Source organism: Saimiri boliviensis, chromosome 12 (assembly GCF_048565385.1).
Source record: "Saimiri boliviensis isolate mSaiBol1 chromosome 12, mSaiBol1.pri, whole genome shotgun sequence".
Classification (NCBI taxonomy): domain Eukaryota; kingdom Metazoa; phylum Chordata; class Mammalia; order Primates; family Cebidae; genus Saimiri; species Saimiri boliviensis.
In genome coordinates, this window is record NC_133460.1 from 14,732,649 (window position 1) to 14,759,440 (window position 26,792).

Below are 26,792 nucleotides of genomic sequence, written 5' to 3' on the forward strand. Positions count from 1 at the left end.
GAAGCATTTCATATACTGGATACTCAACCTATATTAAGTGCCTGTTGATGAGCCTTTTCATACATTGTTGTTAGATCAACTGGTAACTTTTCCAGTTATTCAACAGTACCTTTATTTAAAAAAAAAAAAAAAAAGGAAAGAGGGTGAGTCAGGTGCGGTAGCTCACACCTGTAATCCCAGCACCTTGGGAGGTTAAGGAGGGTGTATCACTTGAAGTCAGGAGTTTGAGACCAGCCTGGCCAACAAGGTGAAACCCATCTCTACTAAAAATAAAAAAATTAGCCAGGCATCGTGGCACACACTGGTAATCCCCACTACTAGGGTGGCTGAGGCACGAGAACCACTTGAACCCAGAAGGCAGAGGTTGAAGTGAGCCAAGCCTGGGTGACAGAGCAAGACTCTGCCTCTAAATAAATAAATAAGCAAAGAAATGCACCTGGCCCTCTACCAAGCAATCTGGATGGATAGCCTGCAGAAATACCTAGGCACAAAGTGATTCATATATGCTATGGGCTGAATGTTTCTGTATTCCCCAAAATTCAGGTTGAAATCTAATCCTCAACGTGATAGCATTTGGAGGTAGCTTTGGGAGCTAATTAGGTCATGAGGTGGGAGCCCTCATGAATGGAATTCGTATAAGAAGAGTCCAGACATACAGAGGAAAATAACAGGTACTCTGGACTCCAAAAGAAAGGAGTATGGGTTAGGGAGTGAGGGCTGAAAAATTATGCATTGGATATGATGTTCATTAATCAGGTGACAGGCACACTAGAAAGTCTCAACTTCACTATTATGCAATATATCCATGTAACAAACCTGCACAGCTACCCCCCAATCTATTAAAAATGCATACATATAATGAAAACATATATATACATATAGATATATGGTAAACATATGGGAAAAAGAGGCCAGAGAGCGCACACGACCTCTTTCTACTATGTGAGGATACAAGGAGAGGTCAGCTGTCTGCAACCTATAAGAGGGCTCTCACCTGAAACCAACCATGCTGGCACCCTGATCTCAGACTTCCAACCTCCCAGAACTGTGAAAAATAAATATTTCTTGTTTGGGCCACCCAATCTATAGTCATTTGTTATGGCAGCTCAGATTGACTAAGACAACATAATTGGAGATGAACAAAACATCCAGCAATAGCAGACTGCTAAATAAATAATAGCATGCCCATGCAATAGGATGCCATGCCTCTGTTAAATAAACGAAGTAGCTTTATATGGGCTTATATGGGAATATCTTCAGTATATACTGTTAAAAGAAAAAGTAAATTGCAAAACAATGTATACAGTATGATGCTATTTCCATTAAAAGTCACACAAACACAAAGCTAAACTATATTTTTAAAAGAATACACAGCCTGGACATGATGGCTTATGCCTGTAATCCCAACACTTTGGGAGGCCAAGGCAGGCAGATCATGAGATTAAGAGATCGAGACCATCCTGACCAACATGGTAAAACCCCGTCTCTACTAAAAATACAAAAATTAGCTGGGCGTGGTGGCATGTGCCTGTAGTCCCAGCTACTGGGGAGCCTGAGGGAAGAGAATCACTTGAACTCAGGAGGTGGAGGTTGCAGTGAGCCAAGATCATGCCACTGCACTCCAGACTTGTGACAGAGCGAGAACCCATCTCAAAAAAAAAAAAAAAAAAAAACACAAATACCCACTATATGGATATGTAAACACAGATTTAGTTGTAGATGCAAAGGCAGGTGTAGCTATAGCTGTAACGATGGGTATAGATATACACATACAATAAATAATAGAAGAATAGGCATCAAACTGATTTCAAAGGCTACCTTCGGGATGGGAATGTGGGAATGCAGGTAGAGGGATCCTTCACTTTGTATTTTGCACATGTTTGCATATTAAATATACATATATACATATGGGTAATTACAATAAGATGTATTTAGATATTCTGCAACTAGTAAAAGGAATGGAATACGGGAAGAAAGGAGGAAGGGAAGGAGGGGAAGAGAGAGGAAAGAAGGAGGGGAAATGTCAGATTTGAAGGGGCTTGTTTAAAAATGACGAAGTTTTGATTTTCTAATTGAGACAGGAAGGAATCATTCAAGATTTGTAAACAAGGGATTTTCTGAGATCTGTAAGTCATCATTGGGATTAAATGATTCTGAGTGCCTGGAGACAGAAAGATCAACTAGAAAACTGTTGGAACCATCCAAAGAAAACACCTAAAATGCTTGAACGAGGGCATTGATCTAAGAAAGCTTTTGCCGTCAAAAGGTGAGATTTCAGGTGAGACTAATTTAGCTTAGACAAGGGAAGCTCAATGTTAGTCAACACTGTGGGTTAAAGCAATAGTTCCCAAACTTGGCAGCACATTGGATCACCTAAGGAGCTTAAAAACTATCAATAAAGGCCAGGTGTGGTGGCTCACGCCTGTAATCCCAGCACTTTGAGAAGCCTAGGCAGGCAGATCACCTGAGGTTGGGCGTTGAAGACCAGTCTGGCAAACATGGTGAAACCCTGTCTCTACAAAAATATAAAAATTAGCCAGGCATGATAGCAGGTGCCTGTAATCTCAGCTACTAAGGAGGCTGAGGCAGAAGAATCACTTGAACCTGGGAGGTGGAAGTTGCAGTGAGCCAAGATCGTGCCACTGCACTCCAGGTTGGGCAACAGAGAAAGACTCTGTCTCAAAAAAAAAAAAAAAAAAAAAAAAAAGGAAACAAAAGAAAAGAAAAAGAAAAAAAACTACCAATCAAAGTGGGACACAGTTATGGAATGATAGAGGCAGGCTTAAACTTCAGTCAGTCTGACTCCAAAATGTGTTTTCTATTTGCTGTGCAATGATTTTGCTAACATTTTCACCATTTTCTCATAATATGCATCTGAGGCCCAGAGAGACCTAGTAAATTCTTTATGTTCACATAGCTAGTAAGCCATGGATGAGGCTCAACCCAGCGTCCCCTGATTCTAAATTCTGGGCCAATTGCAGTGGTTCACACTGGTAATGCCAGAGCTTTGGGAGGCCAAGGGGCTGGAGGGTCATTTGAACCCAGAAGTTCAAGACTAGCCTGGCTAACATAGCAAGACCCATTTCTACAAAAAAGTTTCTTAAATTAGCTAGATGTGACAGCATGTACCTGTAGCCCAAGCTACTGGGGAGGCTGAGGGAGGAGGATTACTTGAGCCTAGGAGTTCAAGGCTGAAGTAAGCCATGGTCATACCACTGCACTCCGGCCTGGGTGACAAAGCAAGGCCCTGACTCAAAAACAAACAAAAAAAATAATTTAAAAATATAGCCAGGTGCGGTGGCTCACACTTGTAATCCCAGCACTTTGGGAGGTCAAAGCAGGTGGAGTTTTGAAACTCTGTTTCAAAAAATATATATATATAAATTCTGTGTGAGTTCAAGACACCTTTGAACTTCATAAATTTGTTTCTCATAACAGCCCTATGAAGTGTTTAACTTCACTCCCATTTTGATACAAAAAAACTCAGGCTACATACAGTTAAGAAAAGGATGCTCAATTATTGGGTGAAGGAGGTAGGTTCACAAACAGGTCATTCAATCTCAAAGACCATAATCTTCTTCACATATCAACCTTGATATCTGCCGTTGTAACAGAAGCAACATCCTTGGTAATAGCATCCGTGTGCAGTATACTCAGTGAGAAATTGTGATAAATGCTCTTTTGAGTGCCTGTCCAACCCATGCCTCCCTTTCCTTTTTTAAACTTTTAAAAATAATATTCTTTTGAGACAGCATCTCACTTTGTTGCCCAGGCTGGAATGCAATGGTGCAGTCTTGGCTCATTGCAACCTCCGCCTCCTAGGTTCAAGCAATTCTCCTGCCTCAGCCTCTCAAGTAGATGGGATTACAGGCACCCACCAGCATGCCCTGCTAATTTTTTGTATTTTTAGTAGAGACAGGGTTTCACCATGTTGGCCAGGCTGGTCCCAAACTCCTGACCTTGTGATCCGCCCCCCTCAGCCTCCCAAAGTGCTGGGATTACAGGCATGAGTCACCATGCCTGGCCTAAAAACAATTTTTTATTTCCCACACTACACCAACATAACACACCTTCTTTTCTATGAACTGCGCTCAGGCCAGGCCTGGTGGCTCACCCCTGTAATCCCAGCGCTTTGGAAACTGAGACCAGAGGATCACTTGAGCCCAGGAGTTCAAAACCAGCCTGGGCAACAAAGTAAGACCCCCCCATCTCTACATAAAACACAGAAAGTTAGACGGGCATGTTAGCATGCACTTCTGGTCCCATCTGAATGGGAGGCTGAGGCAAGAGTTTCACTTGAGTCAAGAAGGTCAAGGTTGCATTGAGCTATGTTCATGCCACTACACTCCAGCCTGGGTGACAGAGATCTTGTCTCAAATAAATAAATAAGTAAGTAGGAAGAAGAAGTATGCTCACCTAAAAGCATGGGTAGTCATAGGTCATAGTCCAAATAGGGCCTGTTGCAAGTGAGAACAATATAATTCTTTCTCCCAGGAACTTGGCATTGGGGCAGGGGCTTTGGTAATTTACCATATGTTCCCTACATGAAGGTCATGTAATCTCAGGACTGGGAATGCCGTGTTGGGGAAGCTATTGGTGACTATGTACAAGCAATGATAAGAGACTAGTCTATAAAGAAAGGAGCATAAGACTTACCAAGAAGAGCAGAGACACGAAACCAGGTGACCCCAACTCGAGAGAAACAAAGAGTGGCTGCACTGGTTCTTCAATGCCCACTAGCTCGCCATGAGATTCAACTGCATGTATGTTGTTTGGGTTCCCTGAAGTAGCTTGTTTCCTTATTTGCCTGCTCTGTTGTTGGGGATTATTTAAATACATATCCACCCATTTTCCTTTCCCTTCCCTTTGAATATCTTCATTCTGTGTTCAATCTAATTGTCCTCCAGTCGTAGTGATGGTGTCAGCCAGGGGTGAGTTCCCTTGGAGTTAGCCCCCAGGATCCCTCTATAGCTGAAGCTTCTTCTGTTTCCAGGGCTAAAGCACAGGACTGTCTGGTCACTTAGGCACACTGCTTGGGAACTCTCAGGACTCTGCAGCGGTCAGCCTCAGAGGGTTCCCTGCAAGCGCCAGTCTCCCTCAGCAAGTTAAACCAAATGTATTCAGTGGCAGCCTTGACAGAATATACTGGCCTGAATTACTGTGAACAAATTATCCGAGGCTGTTGTACACTTCATCATCTATCTGCGCCATACTCGGGAACTCGATTTTGTATTTGGGAGATAGCGAGGGCATGACTTGGCATAACAAAGGCTGAGCGGGGTTCAGCTTGCTGCGTCTTAGCCACTAACTTCAGAGAATCATTCATTAGCAGGGTTGGTGCACTGGAGAAATGAGAAACATGGGACCTGATTAGAAGGAGAATTTATCACCCTGTCTGGAAGAGTAAACAAAACAAAGGAGCCGTCCATCACAGTGGGGTCTGGCACTACACTGGCAGCCAACATCTGCTCTACTGGCTGAACGTTCACCCCAGAAAGGGAAGTGCAAGCTCATGGCTTCTAGAAAAGCTCTCTGTACTGCTGGCTTTGAGGCCATAGGGCATTTCCCCAAAAGACCAGGAATGTCCTGGACGCTGAGGTGGCAGAGAAACAAGTAGTGTTTGGGAAAGTGGCTATGTTCAATTTTATTTCTGATCCATCAAATGTTCTATGCCCAAAAGGAGGAAATATTTACAAACTATGCATCTGACAAAGGTCTAATATCCAGAATCTATAGAGAGCATAAACAATTCAACAAGCAAAACACAAATAACCCCATTAAAAAGCGAGTAAAGACATGCAAACGGGCACTTCTCAAAAGAAGATGAAACATGAAAAAATGCTCATCACTAATAATCAGAGAAATGTCAATCAAAGCCACAATGAGAAACCGTCTCACACCAGTCAGAATGGCTACTTGCAAAAAGTTAAAAAAAAACAACAGCTGCTGGTGAGGCTGCCGAGGAAAGGGAATGCTTTCATACTGTTAGTAGGAATGTAAATTAGTTCAGCCACTGTGGAAAGTAGTCTGGAGATTTCTCAAAGAACTTGAAACCAACACCATTTGACCCAGTAATCCCATACCTGGTACATATCCAAAAGAAAACAAATTGTTCTCCCGAAAAGACACATGCACTCACACGTTCATAATGGCACCATTCACAATAGCAAAGACGTGAAATCAATCTAGGTGCCCATCAGTGACAGACTGGATAAAGAAAATGTGATACAAATACACCATGAAATACCATGCAGCCACAAAAAAGAATGAAATCACGTCCTTTGCAGCAAGATGGATGTAACTGGAGGCCATTATCCCAAGTGAAATAACATAGAAACAGAAAACCAAATACTACATGTTCTCACTTATAGGTGGGATGTAAGCACTGGGTTACAGTGAACATAAAGATGGAAACAGTAGACACTAGGGTTTACAATAGTGTGGAGAGAAGGAGTGGAGGCAAGGGCTATAAAATGATCTATGCGGTCCTATGCTCACTACCTGGGTGACAGGATCATTTATATCCCAAACCTCAGTGTCACACAGTATATCCATGTAACGAACCTGCACCTGAAACCCCTGAATCTAAAATAGAAGTTGAAATTGTTTTTTATTATTTATTTATTTATTTATTTATTTATTGAGAGAGTTTTGCCCTTCTTCTAGCATACAATGGCATGACCTTGGCTCACTGCAATCTCCACCTCCCAGGTTCAAGTAATTTTCCTGCCTCAGCCTCCCAAGTAGCTGGGATTATAGGCATCCACCAGCACGCCTGGCTAATTTTTCATATTTTTAGTAGAGATGAGGTTTCACCATGTTGGCCAGGCTGGTCTGGAACTCCTGACCTCAGGTGATCTGCCTGCCTAGGCATTCCAAAGTGCTGGGATTACAGGCACAAGCCACTGCACCTGGTTGAAATTATTTTTAAAACGTTGCTGTGCCCCTGCCAGCGGGACCCCTCCCTATGGGAAAGTTGTACTTCCTCATTCCATGAACCACAGGCTTTGTCATATGACTTACTTTGGCCAGGGAAAGGTAAATGGAAGTGTCACTTTCATAGTAAGACACTGTGTGCTTACCATGTTTTTTTTCTCTTTGCCTTGAGAGCTGTAGTGGCTCCAACAAAGGATATTCAATTCACCTGACTCCTGAATAAAGACATACTGTTCCAGAACTGCAGCTGAGTAATGATGGACAGATAACGTGAGCAAAAAATAAACGTTTGTTGTTATAAGTTACTGAGACTTTGGGAATCATTTATTATTGCTGCTTTCTCTAGCCTATCCCAACTCAAAACATATCCATCAATCTCCCCTACACACATCCATTTTTGTGTTTCATTCGGCTATAAAGGACACTGAAGTGGGGCTGCTGGTGCCTCATTGTTTTGTAAGTTTTGGTGAAATACCTCTTGCAGTTTTTGTTTACTGAGCTCTATTGTGCATTCTCACACTGCTATGAAGAAATACCTGCAATTGGGTAATTTATAAAGAAAAGAGGTTTAATTGACTCACAGTTCCACATGGCTGGGGAGGCCTCAGGAAACTTACAATTATGGCAGAAGATACTTCTTCACAGGGCAGCAAGAGAGAGAATGAGCGCAAGCAGGGAAAATGCCAGACTCTTATAAATCCACCAGATCTCGTGAGACTCATTTATTATCACAAGAATAGCATGGGGGAAACCACTCCCATGATTCAATTACCTCCACCAGGTCCTGCCTTTGACACATGGGGATTATGGGGATTAGAATTCAAGGTGAGATTTGGGTGGGAATACAGAGACAAACCATACTATGATCTTTCTACCCAAACCCTGGTAATTGGTCCACAGGGCTAAATAGCAACAAAGTCTTTTGATAGCCATCACGTTGGGTCTCCAAACAATCCTTAACTACAAATGTCATCCCTAGATACAGGGTTGGGTTCTCATATCTGACTTGTTTTTCCAATGATTGAATCACTCCCTGGGACACCTCTCAGTCTCTCATGAATAATTTCCTGCAACCTACCATATCCAGGTCACCAACCACCTCAGATATCTCTGAATCTTTATTAGAGGTGATATTCAAAATATCTAACAGCTGGCATGGAGTTATAGTGTGCTGATACAGTGCTATACTCAAGTAAGGTCCCTCACTAAACTTTATGTAACATATTTAACAGCATTTTCTTCAGGTATTTTTATGGTTTAACTTTTTTCTTTTAATTTCTTAATCTGGAATTTTTTGGTGCATAGTATTAGAAATTTAAATGTCTTCCCCAACAATTACCAACATCTTTGGTAATAAATATTTATTTGTACTTAATTCCATTTCTATGCTTTCTATTCTGTTCCAAAAATCTGTTGATCTCAATATGCACCATATAGATTAAATAGCTAGGGTGTACTTTATTGCATTTCTTTTTCAAAATATTCTTTGTTGTAATCCTGTATCTTCTTTCAAATGAGCTATAAAATTATTTTGTTGTTGACCTAGCCTCTAAAAAAACTAATTTTATATGTATATTGGGATTTCCTTAAACTTACAGATTAATTTTGGGAAATTAAATGGAAATCTATCAATTCCCTCTTTCTACCCAAGAATTTGATATGTCTCTTCATTAATTGTCTTTTTATTTAAGTCTTTCTTTACATCTTCCAATTAAGCTTATATTTTCTTCATAAAAATTTACTCTTATTTATTAAGTTTACTATTAGATAGTTTACATTTAGGTCATTATATAAATGGCACCTTTAAAATTCACTCAATTTTTCTCACTGATTTTTTTCATTCATATCTAAAACTTTTTAACTTTTTGATATTTATCTTGTGTTTAGCCACATTACCAGGTATTCATATTAATCTGGATAGTTTTTAACTTGCTTATCATGGGTTTTCCAAGTAGATTTTCCAATCACTTAAAAATAATTACTGTGTTTCTGCTTTTCCAAAATATATACTGACAATTTGTCTTTTCTTATTATATTGTCAAGAAGCTCAAAAAAAAGTATCATATGCTTTGTTATAACTGAGTTGTGTTTTAAACATCTCATCAAAGTTTTAAAAATTTGTAAATTTTTTAAATTTGTAAATTTACTTGTAAAAGGAAATCCCATTAGAAAAGGTAATCATGCAGCTAGAAAGTTTTAGATTTACAATAATGCATTTTGTCCTGAAGGAATTTAAAGACTAATGCTTTGTGTTTTTGTTATTATAAGTTAAAAATGCCAGATTGAGATGTAAGAAAACAGACCTAAGCATGTTTTTATTTGTTCTTCAGTCTACATACTTGGCTCCATCTTGGTATAGCCTATCATCTACGACCTTGAATTTGAAGTTTTTGATTGGTGTATTACAACCAAAAGATAAAATAACGCAGCATTAAAAAAAACAGCCTATCTCTAAAATAAAACAAATTTATGTCTCTGGTGTACACAACAGCCTTTTCCCTGTGGGTTCATACAGAACAGAAATTTTGTTATAACTCTGGTGGGCCACATGATGGAAATTGTGTTTTCTAACTAATTAGTCATATATTATATATATATATATATATATATATATATATATATATATATATATATTTCTTAATTTGAAAACTTGTTCTGCTGTGGAAATACCTGTGAACGTCATAATCACTGCCATTATTTTTTTGTTCGTGAGTGCAGTGGAATAGCCTCTACTATTTTGCTTTGCACAATCTTGGTAATACCTGTTTTAATATGGTGAATGACTAATAGCTTCAGGTATGGGCTCTCCTGTCTTCTCTCTAAAAACTATGAAGACACTGAAGTTGACTACAGAAAGAAAAAAGATAACATTTTTAATGCCTGAATCTCGGCAGAATTGAATTCAATTATGAGACAAATTGATCCAGATTAACAAAAAAATGTTCATTTATGTTGATTTATGAAAGTAAGAACATCTAAAAAGGATAAAAGAGCTTTTGTTAAGTCCAGCAGTTACCCTTGATCACAGATGTGGGGGGCGAGGTGGGCTGCAGCCATCAGAGAACTAGTCAACCATCTTTGAAGGTCAGCCAACACATTTCCATAATTAGACAGGGAATATATCTGAGAGGACAACTGGCCTCACAGTCAATTGATAGAATTTGTGCAGTTGTCATCCCTGTGACACCAAGGGTGAAGACAGTATGGTAAGAACCTCAGCCAGGCGTGGTGGCTCATGCCTGCAATCCCAACACTTTGGGAGTCCAAGGCAGGCAGATCGCTTGAAGTTAGGGGTCAAGACCAGGCTTGTCAACAGTGAAACCTCGTCTCTACTGAAAACACAAAAATTAGTTGGACATGGTGGTGGGCACCTGTAACCCCAGCTACTTGAGAGGCTAAGGCAGGAGAATTGCTTGAACCTGGGAGGTGGGGCTGCAGTGAGCCAAGATTGTGCCACTGCACTCTAGCCTGGGCAACAGAGCAAGGCTCCGTCTCAAAATAAATAAATAATAAATAAACTCATAGCAACACTTGACAGCAATTGATGCTTTTGTGTAGAATTTTAGTTCACAGATGTGGAATCTGGCAATGGGGATAGGAGGAAGATGCCACTTCAGGGGATAGGAGTTAATGAGGAGGGAGCTGAATAGAAGGGCACAAAACAAGATTGGTGCACCTGCCCTTTTATTAGAGGTTTGGGAAAAGCTTATCCAATCCAACCCACAATGATCTCCTTTCTGGATCATTGCAGTGGCTCCCTAATGGTCTCCCTGCATCCCCTCACCTGCCTCCTTCAAAATGTAAGTCAAGGCCAGGCACGGTGGCTCACACCTATAATTCCAGCACTTTGGGAGGCTGGGGATAGAGAATTGCTTGAGGTCAGGAGTTCCAGCCCAGCCTGGGCAACATAGCAAGACCTTGTCTCTACAAACAATAAAAAATTAGCCAGGTATGTGCCTGTTGTCCCAGCTACTGGACCCTGAAATGGGAGGATCGCTTAAGCCCAGGAGTTTGAGTCTACAGTGAGTCATGATCACACTATGCGCTCCAGCCTGGGTGACATAACAAGACCCTAACTAAAATAAAAGGCAAAATATGGTTAGATCATTCCACTCCTCTGCTAAAATGCTACAGTTGGTTTCTATCTCACTCAGATATAAAATTCAAAAACCCTTACCATTGTCTGGAGGCCTTAGTAATTTAACTCTTAGCTACCTATGTGTCTAAGCTTCCATCCTACCCACTCTCCCCTTATTCACTCTGCTTCAGTCACACAGTCCTTCTTGCTCTGCCTCTAGTGCTCCAAGCAAGCACATATCCAGTTCAAGTCATGTATATTCACAGTTCATTCTCCTCAGAGATATCTGTCTGGGTTGCTTCCTCAATCCATTTGGGTTTCTGTGCAAATGTCAACTTCTCAGGGACACACTCCTTGCCTCTTTCTCCATTCTCTATTCTCTCTTTAGTCTTCTTCATTGCTCTTCCTTAGCACTTGTTACACATAATATGCCACATGTTTCTTTATTAATTTATTTCTTATTTATTTGTTAATATTTGTTCATTATTGTCCCCTATCTACTAGGAGAAAGCTCCTAAAAACATTTTAAGTTCTATAAAAGTAGCCAGGCACAGTGGCTCATGGCTGTAATCCCAGCACTTTGGGAGGACAAGGTGGGAGAATTGCTTGAGCCCAAGAGTTCGAGACCCGCCTGAACAACATAGCAAATTCTGCATTGCCATCTCTACAAAAAATTAAAAATTACCTGAGCTTGGTGGTACATACCTGTAGTCCCAGCTACTCAGGAGGCTGAGGCAGGAGGATCACTTGAGCCTAGGAATTGGAGGCTGCAGTGAGTTATGATCACACCACTGCCTTCAATCCTGGGTGACAGAGCAAGAACTTGTAAAAAAAAAAAAAAACCGCAAAAGTAGAAGTTTCATCTTTACTGTCTACTGATGTATCTACAGTGCCTAGGAGAGTGCTTGGCACAGAGAATATTTGTTAGTGGATAAATACAATAAATATTTGTTGGATGGATAAATGGATGGATGGATGGATGGATGGATGGATGGATGGATGGATGGATGGTATTTAGAAACCATAAAGGTAAGCAGGAAAAAAAAAAGTTTTTACCTGGTATGTTTATAAACAAGGAATCTCTGTGGCTACTGTGTGAAAGACAGATTGTGAGAGCTGGGTGAGGGGAGATGCCAGGAGATGATTAAAGAGCTATGCAGATTCAGGAGGAAACGATGGTGGTTGAGGCCTGAACAGATTTCTTCTTTTTCAAGAAGGAGAAAGGGAAAAGGGAGCATAAGGGACCCATTTAAAAAATACTGCCAGTCTAATAAACTGCCTTTGTGGGTAACTATTTTCATATAGACTTTATGCTTATAGAATCCTTTCTTTATCCTCAAACTTATATATGTATATAAATAAAGATAGCTCAGATTTGGTTTCTTTCTGTTAAATTTGCCCACAGCTAGCTGAACCCTATGCCTCAGTGGGTTTAGTTCTTTCTTTAGTTCAGGAGTGCTGTATTCAATTTTGTCTTTGATTGTTATATAACATTTATTTCTCTCTTTCTCCCAAAGACCAATTCTCTGTATCATGAATCTCCATTCTCTGTCCTCTAGACATAAGTTACAATGTTCTCTCTCATCATTTTCAACACTTTTTCTGGTACTTTGCATTCTAGAGCCTCCCAAGTTTATAATATAGACCACTGATTTAGTTTTCTAAGGCAATTTAAAATTCTGCACTGCCATTATTGGTTTCCTTACATTTTCTCTTTATCTCAGGCTACAACTTTTCATCTTAGACTACTGTGATAACTTCCTATATTTCTACTTTCACTTCAGAGAGAGCAGAAACTACATGCTATCTAAAATGTACTTCTATTTTTCTTAAGATACTCTCTTTTGAATTTTCTTTTCCTGTTTATGATGAAATATCTTTCCGTGGAACTCAAGTTCTTTTTCTGACTTTTTAGGATTGATAGAAGATATTTCTATCCTTGCCTAATATTTGTGAAAAAATAGTGTGAGGGAATCTCCTTAACTTCTCTATTGTTTGACTGCATACTTTTGTATAATCATAATTCTTTTTCTTACTCCTTCACCAAGGTTAGAGTGCAGTGGCATAATCTCAGCTCACTGGAACCTCTGCCTCCCAGATTCAAGCAATTCTCATGCTTCACCCTCTCAAGTAGCTAGGACTACAGGTGTGTCACACACCCAGCTAATTTTTTTTTTTTTTTATTTTTTAGTACAGACAGGTTTTCACCATGTTGGCCAGGCTGGTCTCGAACTCCTGACCTCAGGTGACCTGCCTGCCTCGACCTCAGATCATGATTCTTTTAATGATCAGGTAAGGGAGCGAAGAGGCTGTATGGATTAGACTGGACAGAAAGCCAGGTGCTGCTGGAGATCTCTGCCTTGTTTTGACTTTGTGTTTAGAGAAGCTACTGAGCTGGGCACCAGTCATCTTTATTTTATATTATACGCAACTTGATCTCAGCTTCAAGTAGACAATGCAGTGTGGCTTTGCTAATCATCCTAGTGACACCACCCACTCTATCAGGAAAAAATTACAACATTTCATAGAGAAGACTTGCCGCTTGCCAGCTTCCCATTGGTTGTCACCACCTTTGACCATGGAGGCAGCTAGCTGCTCTTGATGGACGAGTAGAATTCACATGCAGTACTTCCCATGTGCACCATAATCATAATGTATCCTCCCTCCTAGACATCGCCTCTGCAAGTCGGAGAAGCAGTGCAGTTCTGCTGTTCTAACTTTCCACATCTTTTCTTGTGGCCCATGCTTCCCTCTTTTAATCTAGTTCTGGCTTCTCTAACTCTAGAAGAAATTCCTTGAAGTTCAGAGCATATGTGTGCCATCTTTCCTGCTTTCTTTTGCTAATCTCTTTATATACTCCCTGGATCATTTTGGGCAAGACTTTGGAAAATGAGAGAAGAGAGCGGAAAAGAGATCATCTACCTGTTTTTGGATCTTTATAATGCCATGCCTGTGATTTAGAAAATTAATAAATCTTTATTTAGTGCATTGATAAGTGGATGTAGAAGATCCAAGACGAGGGTCTTGGGTGATTTTCCCAAGTTCTCACGAATCACAGGTATCTCCCAACATTTATGAGGTTCTTGTTCAGATTCTATTTCTGCTAAAAAGCCTGGATGCAATATCTTTACTTTTCCTGCAAAGCTTTCTTTACTCTCCTAAGTCTAAAGTAGTTTTTCCCACACTGAGCTCCCAAAGTATTCTCTTTAACTCTCTAATGACTTTCATCTTTGTTTTATGGTCATCGAAGAACTTGTCTTATTCCATCTATCCCTTCAACAAGATAAAAATATTTCCTTTATAGATGGAGCAGACTTTGATACCCTCTGGTACAGCATCTGTATAACACTTAAGATTGAAAAAGAAGAGGGAAGGCTGGGAGCGGTGGCTCATGCCTGCAATCCCAGCACTTTGGGAGGCCAAGGTGGGCAGATCACCTGAGGTCAGGAGTTTGAGACCAGCCTGGCCAACATGGCTAAACCCCATCTCTACTAAAAGTACAAAAATTAGCCGGGCATGGTGGTGGGCACCTGTAATCCCAGCTACTCGGGAGGCTGAGGCAGGAGAATTGCTTGAACCTGGGAGGCAGCAGAGGTTGCAGTGAGCCAAGATTGCACCACTGCACTCCAGCCTGGGCAACAAGAGCAAGACTCTGCCTCAAGAAGAAAAAAAAAAAAAAGAGGGAAATTTCAATTAAGTCAGTCCACGGTATTGATTTTCACCATCCCTACATGTGTCCTGGGATTTCTGGCCATCACATGAGCAGGACACACCTGAACTGTTGGCCTTCTAAATCTGGAAATTACAAACTTTTTCTATAAAAGGCTAGATAGCGAGTATTTGAGGCTATGAATGTGGCTGTATTTGAATAAAAGTTTATTTACAAAACAGGCTGTAACCTGTGGACTGTAGGCTTCCCACGCTATTTTAGATGATGAAGTTCTCTACCCAGAAAGTGGGAAATAGGGAAGATTGCCTGTTCAGCTGTGGACCCACACTTGACCAGCTAGCTGACCACTATGGAAGGAGAAGAGGTCTTCCCTACAAACAACCTGCAACACGATTTTACTTGGGTAGCAGATTTCAACAAACAGTGGAAAAGTCTCATGGTAACATTAAGAAGAAACTTGGCTCATCCAATCAGGTGTTATCAAACTTTGTGGGAGAAATGATCTATTTCTTAATAAGTCACAACAGTAATATCTCATAAAATAATTTTTTAAAAATTAAATACCAAGTACCACTCCGTGGAATATTTTAAAGAGGTCCCATCTGTGATTTTTCCCTCCCAAACATAGGTTCCAGCTAAGGCAGCTGTTTGCAGAATCTTATGGCAGCTAACTCTGCAAACTGACCTACTTCTTCCAAACTCAGCTCTGCATATTGTGTGGTTAGATCAAGCCTTGTATGTGACAGGTTTTTGGTTTTTGGTTTTTTGTTTTGTTTTTTTTTTTGGATACTGCAACCCAGCTGCTATTTCATTATTGCCAACTTTGAAATTCGCCTTGATGGTTTCTCAGGTTTTATGGGAAATCTTAAGGAAAAAAAAAATAGGCAATCGATAAAAATGGTCATATGCTGAACACAGGTGAGGTTTTTCTGAGTTTCCACTGTATCTCAGGCTATGTTCTCTTTTAGGGCCAGATTCACATCTTATTTATTCATCTTGGTGTCATCTACAAAACCTAATGTCTTTTATGTAGTAGCTGTTCAATGAATATTAGTGTAGTGAATGCATACATATGTGAGTGAGAGAGAAAAAGAAGTTAGAAGAAAGACAGGAAATGTATGGACAGGAGAAAATATTTTCCTCTGTTTCTCAGGTGATCGACTCCAGTCATTTGTTCACTCATTCATTCATTCATTGATAAACATTTATTGAGTATTCTCTGTGTCACTACTCTTATCGTCATTAGGTACCCCCTTCCCTACCACTGCCACGTACACAGAATCTGTTGGGTCAGAACAGGAAACGATTTTATAGAGGCCTTATGTGAGGGGTAAATTTGAATTCTGAATATGACTTACTGTTATCCATAGTTCTGTCACTAATGAAAATTATATTTTCATTTTTCATATAATCTTTTTTTTTTTTTGAGATGGTGTCTCGTTCTGTCACCTAGGTTGGAATGCATTGGCACGATCTCAGCTCACTGCAACCTCCATCTCTGTGGTTCAAGCAATTCTCCTGTCTCAGTCTCCTGAGTAGCTGGGACTACAGGTGTCCGCCACCACGCCAGGCTAATTTTTGTATTTTTAGTAGAGATGATGTTTCATTATGTTGGTCAGACTGGTCTCAAACTCCTTACTTCAAGTGATCCTCCCACCTCAGCCTCCCAAAGTGCTGGGATTACAGGTGGGAGCCACTGTGCCCTGCCTATTTTCAAATTGTCTTACTGTAAGTAGTTCGTAGATCCAATGCTGAATCTTTTTTATTTAATGTATTAATTAAAAGCATAAGTATTGTAGGTTAGGCTTCCTTTTCATATTTTGATAACTATATTTCAATATAATTAGTTTTATTATATTTCATCTTATGAATTTAAAAACATTATTTTAAAGCCAGGCACAGTGGTTTGTACCTGTAATCCCAGTATTTTGTGAGGTCAAGGTGAGAGAATCCCTTGAGCCCACGAGTTCAAGATTAGCCTGGGCAACATGGTAAAACCCTGTCTCCACAAAATACATGAAATTTAGCTGGGCATGTGGTGCTTACCTGTAGTCCCAGTTATGCAGGAGGATCAGATGGGAGGATTACCCATATTACTGCACTCCAGCCCAGGTGACAGAGACCATATCTCAAAAAGTAAACATATATATATATATACACACACACACACACACATATATTTACGTATATATGTTTACTTTTATATATGTTTACTTTTTGAGACAGGGTTTCATTCTGCCTCAAGTAATGTTGGGTAATATATAAAATATATATTATATATTTATTATGAATATTATATATTTCTTTAATATATATAGTTTATATATTTAAATATTTAAAATATTTCTTCTATATAAATAGAATACATATTTAAATATTTAATATTATATATAAATATGTATATTATAATATATAATTATATAATTATATTTTTAATTATAATATATAAAAAATTATAACATATACATTATTAGAGTATATTAATATAATATGTATTATATTATTTATATTATTTAATGTACATTTATATATTATATATAAACATAATATTTAATAATTATTATTAAATTTATGTGCCCTGGGGCTGGGCTGTATATATATATATATATATATATATATATATATATATATAAAAACATATATATATACACACATATAGGCCAGGGTACATAAATACACACACACACACACACACACACACACACACACACACACACACACATATATCCCCACCTCTGATTATGTGTGGTAAGCATTCGGTTTCCATTTTCTATAGGAATTGATATGCTGCTCCTTTCTCAGCTGGTAGCATAAACTTCACTTAACTCAGTGGGCTTCCCTTCCACTTTGATTAATGGAAGTATTTTAGCAGGAGACTAATAATAGAGGGATTTGTATCATTTTTATGCTTATTTTAGTACATGTATGTATTTCTACATTTTCAAAGTATTTTATTGATCATTTCTGTGTGTTTGCATTAGAGGGTTGAGATTGTTGCGTGCACCCACTCTACCATCTTGCCTCGAGGTCTTTTGACTTTCTTGCAAGAGTGATGTTCTAAGAAATGTATTTAATGGCTCCCCACCTTCTGCAGAATAAAGTACAAGTTCTTTAGTGGGCAAACAACTTGGCTTTATCCAACTTTCCACTTTAAGGGCCTATCATTTCTTTTATTCACCTCATGTTTCAATCATATTAGATTATTTGCTCTCTTCTCATAATGTCTGATGAATTAATATCATGAGTTAATACTCAAGGCCCAATTCAAAAATTACTTCCTCTCGCTAGCTTTCTCTGAGGCAGGTTAATGACTCTTCATCACAGTGGTCAAGTATTTAATCACACTATAACCCGATGTGTCTTTCTTCTCCACCTAATTCTGAGCCTCTCTAAAACATGACGATGTATCCTTTATCTCCAGATTCCCATTACCTAGCATACGGTTAGTGACCAGATATGTGTAATGTGTTGTATTAGAACTGACATTAATCCTCACGCTCTCTAAAAGCATGTTTTTAATGTACATGTTATTCTCTTGGGATAGTCGATCAAAATCTACAGAGCAATCGAGTTTAGAACTTAAAACCTGAGTTGAATTAATTTAGGTTTAATTCATACAATCAAACATTCTCAGGTTAGAAAGAGATGCTAAGAGCTATGTACCCTAATCACCCATTCATCATACAGTTATTCTGTAACTTCCCAATCTAGCAACCATCCAGAGTTTGTCATCTTCTACTTGATCTGTCTTTATTCCTTGCATACTATGCAGCAATATCTGGCCTTTTTCCTGGTGCTGGATCAGGACTCACTCTCTGGGGTTTACCCAACTCTGCAAAGTTCAATAACAATGAAAAGAAATTCAGAGTCCAGTATTTCTCAGATGTCATCTATCCTCTAGCCATTGCCCTTCCAAACCAACTGATGGTGGTGTTCTGGCATGGTCTCTTTTATTTGTTTTCCACTGAAAGTTTAGGCAGGAGAGTTGAACTAGTTCCTAGCATGCCCCTTGACTTTGAACCCTTTTGTACTCTATCTAGGGGAAGTTACTGGAATGTCTCCGCCATGGATGGCGTCTTCCCTAGTTCTACTGCTAATGTAGATTTTTCTCTTCTTTTTATACTCCCTTGATTATGTCAATAAGAACCTGGGAAAACAGGGAAAGTATGAGGCTTATATGCTTCTTCAGGAAAAGAACCAAGCACAGATACTCTCTTTTCCAATCTCAACCTCATTCTTCCTTGAAATGAAAAAATACTAGTCACATATGGTCAAAGTCAAAGATATTGACAGGTCATATTTTCCTTTCCTTTTCTTTTCTTTTCTTTTTTTTTTTTTTTTTTTTTTTTTTTTTGGAGACAAGGTCTGGCTCTGTGTCACCCAGACTGCAGTGCAGTGATGCTATCTGGGCTCACTGAACCTCCACCTCCCAGGTTCAAGAAATTTTCATGCCTCAGCCTCCCAAGTAGCTGGGACTACAGGTGTGCACCACCACACCTGGCCAATTTTTGTATTTTAGGTAGAGATAGAGTGTCACCATGTTGGCCAGGGGGGTCTTGGGCTCCTGGCCTGAAGTGATCCTACCCCTTGGCTTCCGAAGTGCTGGGATTACAGGCATGAGCCAAAGGCACACCTGGTCAACAGGTCATATTTTCCAATAAGCAGAGTCACTGTGTGATTAAGGTCATACTGAGGAAGGAGACCCTGAATCACCCTTAAATCCTCTTAAGTTTCTGAGACCACTTCCCCCTAGCTTTCTGCATTGCATTTCAACAGGAGAGGTAAAACCTATCAGACCAGGACCACCCTTAATCGCACCCCTATAGATAGCAGGCATGGTATGGAGGAATCTTTCCAGAAGGCATTATTTTTGTTTAAACATGATCAGACCCCCACCTAAGTCACATTTCCCATGCCTACTTCATGGATCAAGACCTCTTCACATGTAATTTCCAGGATTGTAAGCCTTTAAAAGGGCAAGGAGTTTTTTTATCAGGAGCTCGGCTACTGGGGTATCCAGGCCCGCGGCAGCTCCCGGCTGAATAAATCACCACTTCCTTCCCAGTTCGCTGTTGGAGAGGTTTGCTTGTGATCTTTCCTACTTCAATACAATGTGAATATGGTCCTCTCTTCTTTGTTATGCTTTTATGAGGTTAAATCAGCAAACTTACTCTGGCCATCTCTAGCCTATGCCAATGTAACTTCCCTCTTTTCGCCTGGGCTTCTTTGTCCATTTTCATCTTATTGATGAGAAAACAGAAACTTCAAGAAGTGAGTTTTTAGTTTCATGAAAGAGAGAGATCCCTGAGACAATGGCAATAGGATTAGCAATATACTGTACCCTAGCTTGTTGGAATGGTTTGTGCTGAGTGTAGGTCACGTGCATGCTCTGATGGTATGAATGAAATGACATTTGACTCACATTGGCCACTGTGGGGACAAAGACCCATGGCCCCCCAAAGGTTTACTGAAAATCACTGACATGAGGCAGATCAACTAACAGGAGAAAAGGCATGCAATATGGGAATGAGACCTAACCCTTCAATAAGGTACAAAAGCTTTTACACCACTTTGAGGTTATTGAAAAAAGGCAGGCTCAGAGAAGGGCCCAAAACAGTTTATCTCGGTAAGTTAGGTTTAGTGGTGGTAAGACAGGTTGTAGGAGAGAGAAAGGAAGAGGTTTGGCTAGAAAAGGTGGCCTTGTTATGCAGACAAAGCCTCATAGGTCGTAGCTCTGGACAGAACAGATGTACATGTTTCTTTTCAGACTTTTGAGATGCCAGGCTCTAATATCTCCCGGATCCGGGAAAGACCTGGCTGTGTTAATGGATATTCTCCACAGATGCACATTTTCCCCACAGAAGACAGTTTGCAAGGCCACTCCTGTCTGCTGGTCTGCTTGCAGCCATTTCAAAACATGTCCAAGAAATATATTTGGGGGTAAAATATTTTGATTTCTTTCAATACAGCTATTACCAGAAAGCGGTCCCAATCCAGACCCCAGGGGAAGGTTTTTGGGTCTTGTCCAAGAAGGAATTTAGGGCAAGTCCACTGAATGAAATGAAAGCAAATTTATTAAGGAAATATCAATGAAAAAAAAATTAAACTCTGGGAAATACTGGGGGATTTATTCTGAGCCAAACATGAGTGACCAATGGTCCGTGACACAGCCCTCAGGAGATTCTGAAAATATGTGCCCAAGGTGGTCAGAGCACAGTCACATTTTAGGGAGACATGAGACATGAATCAAATACATGTAAGATTTACATTAGTTCTAGCTAGAAAAGCCAGACAACCCAGCAGGGGGTGGGGGGAGGGTTCCAGGTTATAGATTTGAAAGTTTTCTGATTGGCAATTGGTGGAAAGAGTTATTATTAATAGAAAGAATGTCTGAGTTACAATAAGAGGTTGTGGAGGCCAAAGTTTAGTCATGCAGATGAAGCCTCCAGATAGCAGAGTTTAGAAAGAACATATTATAAATGTTTCTTATCAGTCTTAAGGTCTGCGTGGATATTAAATGCAGTCAGCTTTTCCTGAAGTCCAAAAGGGAGGAGCACTTTAGGAGGCCATGGTGGGAGGATCTCTTGAGCCCAGGAGTTTGGGACCAGCCTAGGCAATATAGCAAGACCTCATCTCTACAAAAATGCAAAAAAAATTAACCAGCATAGTGATGCACATGTGTAGTCCCAGCTACTCAGGAGGCTGAGGCAGGAGGATCACCTGAGCCCAGGAAGCCAAGGCTGCGGTGAGCCCTGTTCACGCCACTGCACTCCAGCCTGGATGACAGAGCAAGACCCTGTCTGAGAGAGAGAGAGAGAGAGAGAGAGAGAATGAAAGAATAGCTACTCCACTCCATAGACAGAGCAAGTCTTTCTGAAAGCAAAAGAAGGAACATGGCCACTTTAGATACAATGCTTGTTTATATATAACACAACTAAGCAAAAAATCATGGGGGCCATGTGTTTTACTAGGAGGGCTTATGACAAAGGATTGGCATCTTTGTATAACTACTGTCTTCTGCAAGAATCTATATTATTGTCTTTAAAGAGAAACTTATTATTTAAGAATGCTTTTGCTGTTAAGATATGAGGACACTTTTTGGGTCTGTTAAGTCCTGGGTCTTCCGTAAACATAATAAACTTGTTCCCCTTACTGTAAATATCTTGTTGACTAACAATATCTAACTTCCTGGGAATGCAGCCCCATAGAGCTCAGCCTCATTTTACCCAGCTCCGATTCAAGATGGAGTCACTCTGATTCGAACGCCCCTGATACAACTCCATCCAAAATAACCCATCAGATAGCCCATTCTGCCTGTATCAGACCAGGGCTACTGCAGATACTCTAGCTCTGAAGGGAAATGTCTGCTTTGGACAGTCTCCACATGAAGCGCTTGGAGATGGGGCTTGCAAAGGTATCCTTCACTGCCCACTGGCCCTCTGGACTTCCACAGACAAAAAAAGTCAAGGAAATAAATCATTAAGGCTTTCAGAAAGGCAGAAGGTGGGAACCATCTTTAGGGTTCAGAGGCCCTCATGGCAGGACTCATCACACTCAGAATAATGTTATTCTTTCCCACAAAGAGAAATGGTGTTTACATCCCATCCATCCCTTTCCAACATGTCTGCTTTGGAAACCAGAAGAAGTGAGGGTGTAATGCCCAGCACAAAAACAGACATCTGCCACTCATGGTCACACACCATCAACTCAGCCAAATAACTCATTTTCCAAATGCATAATACCTCTTACATTTGGACGGCTGTCATCAAACAGATGTGGACTCAGAGATCTTCCCAGACAAATCTTTCTGCAGCAGAGCAGTGCAGAGGAGGCGGGCCTGTCTGGGGAGTTGGGATTTTCAGCTGGAAGAAATTCACTTGGAATTTCAAAAGGCTCTGACTACATGTGCTGCTCTACCTGTTTACTTGTCTGTATGGATCTTAGGCATACAGGAGATGGGACAAAATTGTACTGGGAAGGAGGCAGCTGTGATATTGTAGAAAAAGGAGCTACATGCCAGCAGTAGAATGGTGAACATAAACAGACCTGACACTGATAGCTTAGGATAAGTCTATTCTTGCATAGCCCTGCAGACGCATTTAAAATACACAAAAATAAATGCATGCATTTGGTTCTCACCATCCAATTTCCCATACAAACAACTCCAAGGCAAAATCTCCTAGAAAATATCTGATTAAGTCACTAATCCAGACTGTAGCTACAAAATCATAGGTAAAAGCCAAAGGGAGATTCTGAAGAAATCATCATTAACTAAGTACAGTTCCTCCTTCCAAGACACCTTAACATGTGTTGGCTCTGTGCTAAAAAGCTGTGAGACCTTGCACAAGTCACAACATCGGATACTCAGTTTCCTTATGTGTTAAATGGGGATAATAGAACCTACGTGACAAACCTCAGACGAATCGCTATTTCAATAATATAATCTTTTGTGCATCCAGCGATTATAAACAAATAGTCCTGCTTATTCAAGTCCATCTCAAGAGACACCTACATTCTACTTTCTACGTAGAAAGTAGAATTTGTAGCATTACAATTTCTACTTTCTTGCAATGGCTTGGTCCATTGCAAGAACATTGTGTGTGTGATGGTTCTTGCTTCCCTGGGGCAGGACAAGGATAAGAAAATATAAAATAAAAATGAAGCCTTAAATAATAAGAAGAAGCCACTTTCCCAGAAACTATCTGCAGCCTTGTCAGCTGCCTAACCATTTGCCAAAGCCTGAGGCCACTCTAGGGAGGAAGTGGTGGTGTGTGACAGCAAGGAGGATGGAGCACACAATGCCTTGCTGTCTGGGGACTGGTCTCCCAGCCAGTAGCCTCACTTCCAACCATCTAAAGCAGAAAACTGCATCATGGGAGAACATAGAGAAAAACTGTTGATCTCCTCTGCACCATTGAATTTTGTCTCCTCTCTCTTTGAAGTGCAAATAGAGGCCACTAATTCTAATTCTGCCAACTTAAACTATTTCTTGTCATTTGCGAAGTGTAGTGTCAGACATGTGAAAGTCAGCTTTATCCCTGGATTTTCTCCAAGTTTGGGGATTTAGGAATTAGTGTACCCAATTTGCAGTTGAAGAAACTAAGACTTAAAGGGAAAATTACCTACCAAAGCTCCATAGAGAATAAAGGAGAGGAGCTGTGTGTCTTTGTGGCAACCTATTAGAAATTTTAAGATTGCAGGTCCTACTCTTATCCCCATTTAAATAGTGACTGTTAGCTACACTATCTGCTCCTGAACAGAACCTGAGCTGGACACCTCAATAACATCTTCAAGTTAATTTATCCTAATTAAAAAGAAGCCACAGGGTTTCAGAAGGACAATAATACATCCCCATTTACAGATGGAAATCAATGAGAATTAGATATTCAGGGACACTCAGGGTCATCCAAAATTCAAGGGAGAGGCCAGGCATGGTGGCTCATGCCTCTTATCCCAGCACTTTGGGAGGCCAAGTGGGGTGGATCACTTGATGTCAGGAGTTTGAGACCAGCCTGGCCAAAAACACAAAAAAATTAGCCAGGTGTGGTGGTGGGCACCTGTAATTCCAGCTACAGGTTGAGAGGTTGAGGCAGGAGAATCACTTGAACCCAGGAGTTGGAGGTTGCAGTGAACTGAGATTGCACTACTGCACTCCAGCCTGGGCAACAAGAGCAAAATTCTGTCTCAAAAAAAAAAAAAAAAAAAAAAACCAAGGGAGAATAGGAATGAAAATATTTACCCAAATTTCCAAGTTGACACTTACTTCATTTAGTAACATTCCAATTACTAGCTATACAGTGCTAGGTAAATTACTTAACATCTCTGAGCTGTCATCCTTTAATGGAACAATGGGAATAATATTTATCTCACACAGTATTATGATTAGGATAATTAATAGTGATTGTTGTTAGCACCAGGAATAGTGGCTTACACCTGTAATCCCAGCACTTTTGGAGGCCGAGGCAGGAGGATCACTTGAGGCCAGGAGTTTGAGACCAGCCTAGGCAGCATAGAGAGACCCTGTTTCTTCACAAGCCTGAGAGACAGACTGAGATCCTGTCTCAACATAAAAAGAAAAGAGGATAATATTGCCTCCTTCAGAGATATTTGCAAGGATGATACATCAGTGTATGTAAATCTATCAGCACGTTTGGTACACAGTAAGTTATCAAAAAAGAAGGCTTAAAAAATTACTTTGAAGGAAGCTAGTCATGGTCAATGGTGGGAATGGTTCTCAAACTCTGATGTGCCTGGCTCCCAAACCCACAGTTCTTTTTAATTACATTATAAAGTATTAGACAGAAAATCTAGGAAAGTTGCGTTATCTATTCTCTCTGCACAGAATGCTTAATGCTTCTATGGCTGGTGAAAGAGGAGATTCCTCCTCCTCTGTCTCCTCCTAGCATCTTTATTGAGCTATAATTCACATGAATACAATTAACCTATTTAGCCTACAGTTCAATGGTTTTTACTATATTCACAAAGTTGTGCAACTGTCACCACAATCTATTTGAGGACATTGTTATTATCCCACATACCAAAAAAACCTTCATATCCATTAGCAGTCATTCTCCTCCTCCCCACACCCTCACCCTATCCATAGGAAGCCACTAATCTATTTTTCTTTCTTTTCTTTTTTTTTTGTTTTTTGTTTTGTTTTGTTTTGTTTTTTGCTTCCTGGTTGTTTTTTGTTTTTGTCGTTTTCTTTTTTCTTGAGATGGAGTCTCACTCTACCACCTACGCTGGAGTGCAGTGGTGTCATCTCAGCTCACTGCAACCCCTACCTCCTTGGTTCTAACTGGGACTACAGGCTGAGACTAAAGGTGTGTGCCACCATGCTCAGCTAATTTTTTTTTTAATTTTTTTGTTTTTAGTAGAGACAGGGTTTTAACACGTTGGCCAGGCTGGTCTCAAGCTCCTTACCTCAGGTGATTCACCACCTCAGCCTCCCAAAGTGCTGGGATTAGAGGCATGAGCCACTGGCACCTGGCTCACTAATCCACTTTCTGTCTCTATAGTTTTGCCCATTCTGGACATTTCACATAAAGAGAGTCATACTATATGTGATCTTTTGTAAGTGGCTTGTTTCATTTGGCATATGTTTTCAAGATTCATCCATGGCATAGCACACATAAGCACTTCATTACTTTTTAATTGCCAAATAATATCCCACTATATGGATAGACCACATTTTACTTATCCATTCGTCAGTTGACGAGCACCCAGATTGTCTCCACATTTTGACTACTATGAGCAGTGCAACTATGAACATTCACACAAAATTTTTGTATAGACACGTGTTTTCATTTCTCTTGGGTGGAATTCCTAGGAGTGAATCTACCGGGTAATGTGGGAATGCTATCTTTTTTTGCTGTCTGTTTTTTTTTTTTCTTGAGATGGAGTTTTGCTCTTGTCACCCAGGCTGGAGTGCAATGGCACTATCACAGCTCACTGCAACCTCCGTCTCCCAGATTCAAGCAATTTGCCTGCCTCAGCCTCCTGAGTAACCAGGTTTACAGGTGCATTCCACCACACCCAGCTAATTTTTGTATTTTCAGTAGAGACTGGGTTTCACCATGTTGGCAAGGCTGGTCTCCAACTCCTGACCTCAAGTGATCTGCCTTCCTCAGCCTCCCAAAGTGCTGGGATTACTGACATGAGCCACCATGCCCAGTCCCAGGAGTACTTTATGTAAGTTTTGGTGGCTGACGGACTGTTTTCTGAAATAGCTGTGTATTAGTCTATTCTCGTGCTGCTCATAAAGACATACCTGAGACTGGCTAATTTATAAAGGAAGGAGGTTTAATAGATCCAGAGTTCCACATGACTGGGGAAGCCTCACAATCATGGCGGAAAATGATGGAAGAGCAAAGGGACATCCTCCATGGCAGCAGGCAAGAGGGCATGTGCAAGAGAGCTGCTCTTTTGTAAAACCATCAGATCCAGTGAGGCTTATTCACTATCACAGAACAGCATGGGAAAGATCCCTCCCAGGGACCCATGGGGATTATTACAATTCAAGGTGAGATTTGGGTGGAGACACAGCCAAACCATATCAGGCTATATCATTTTACATTCTTGCCAGTGGACTATGAAGGGTCCAATTTC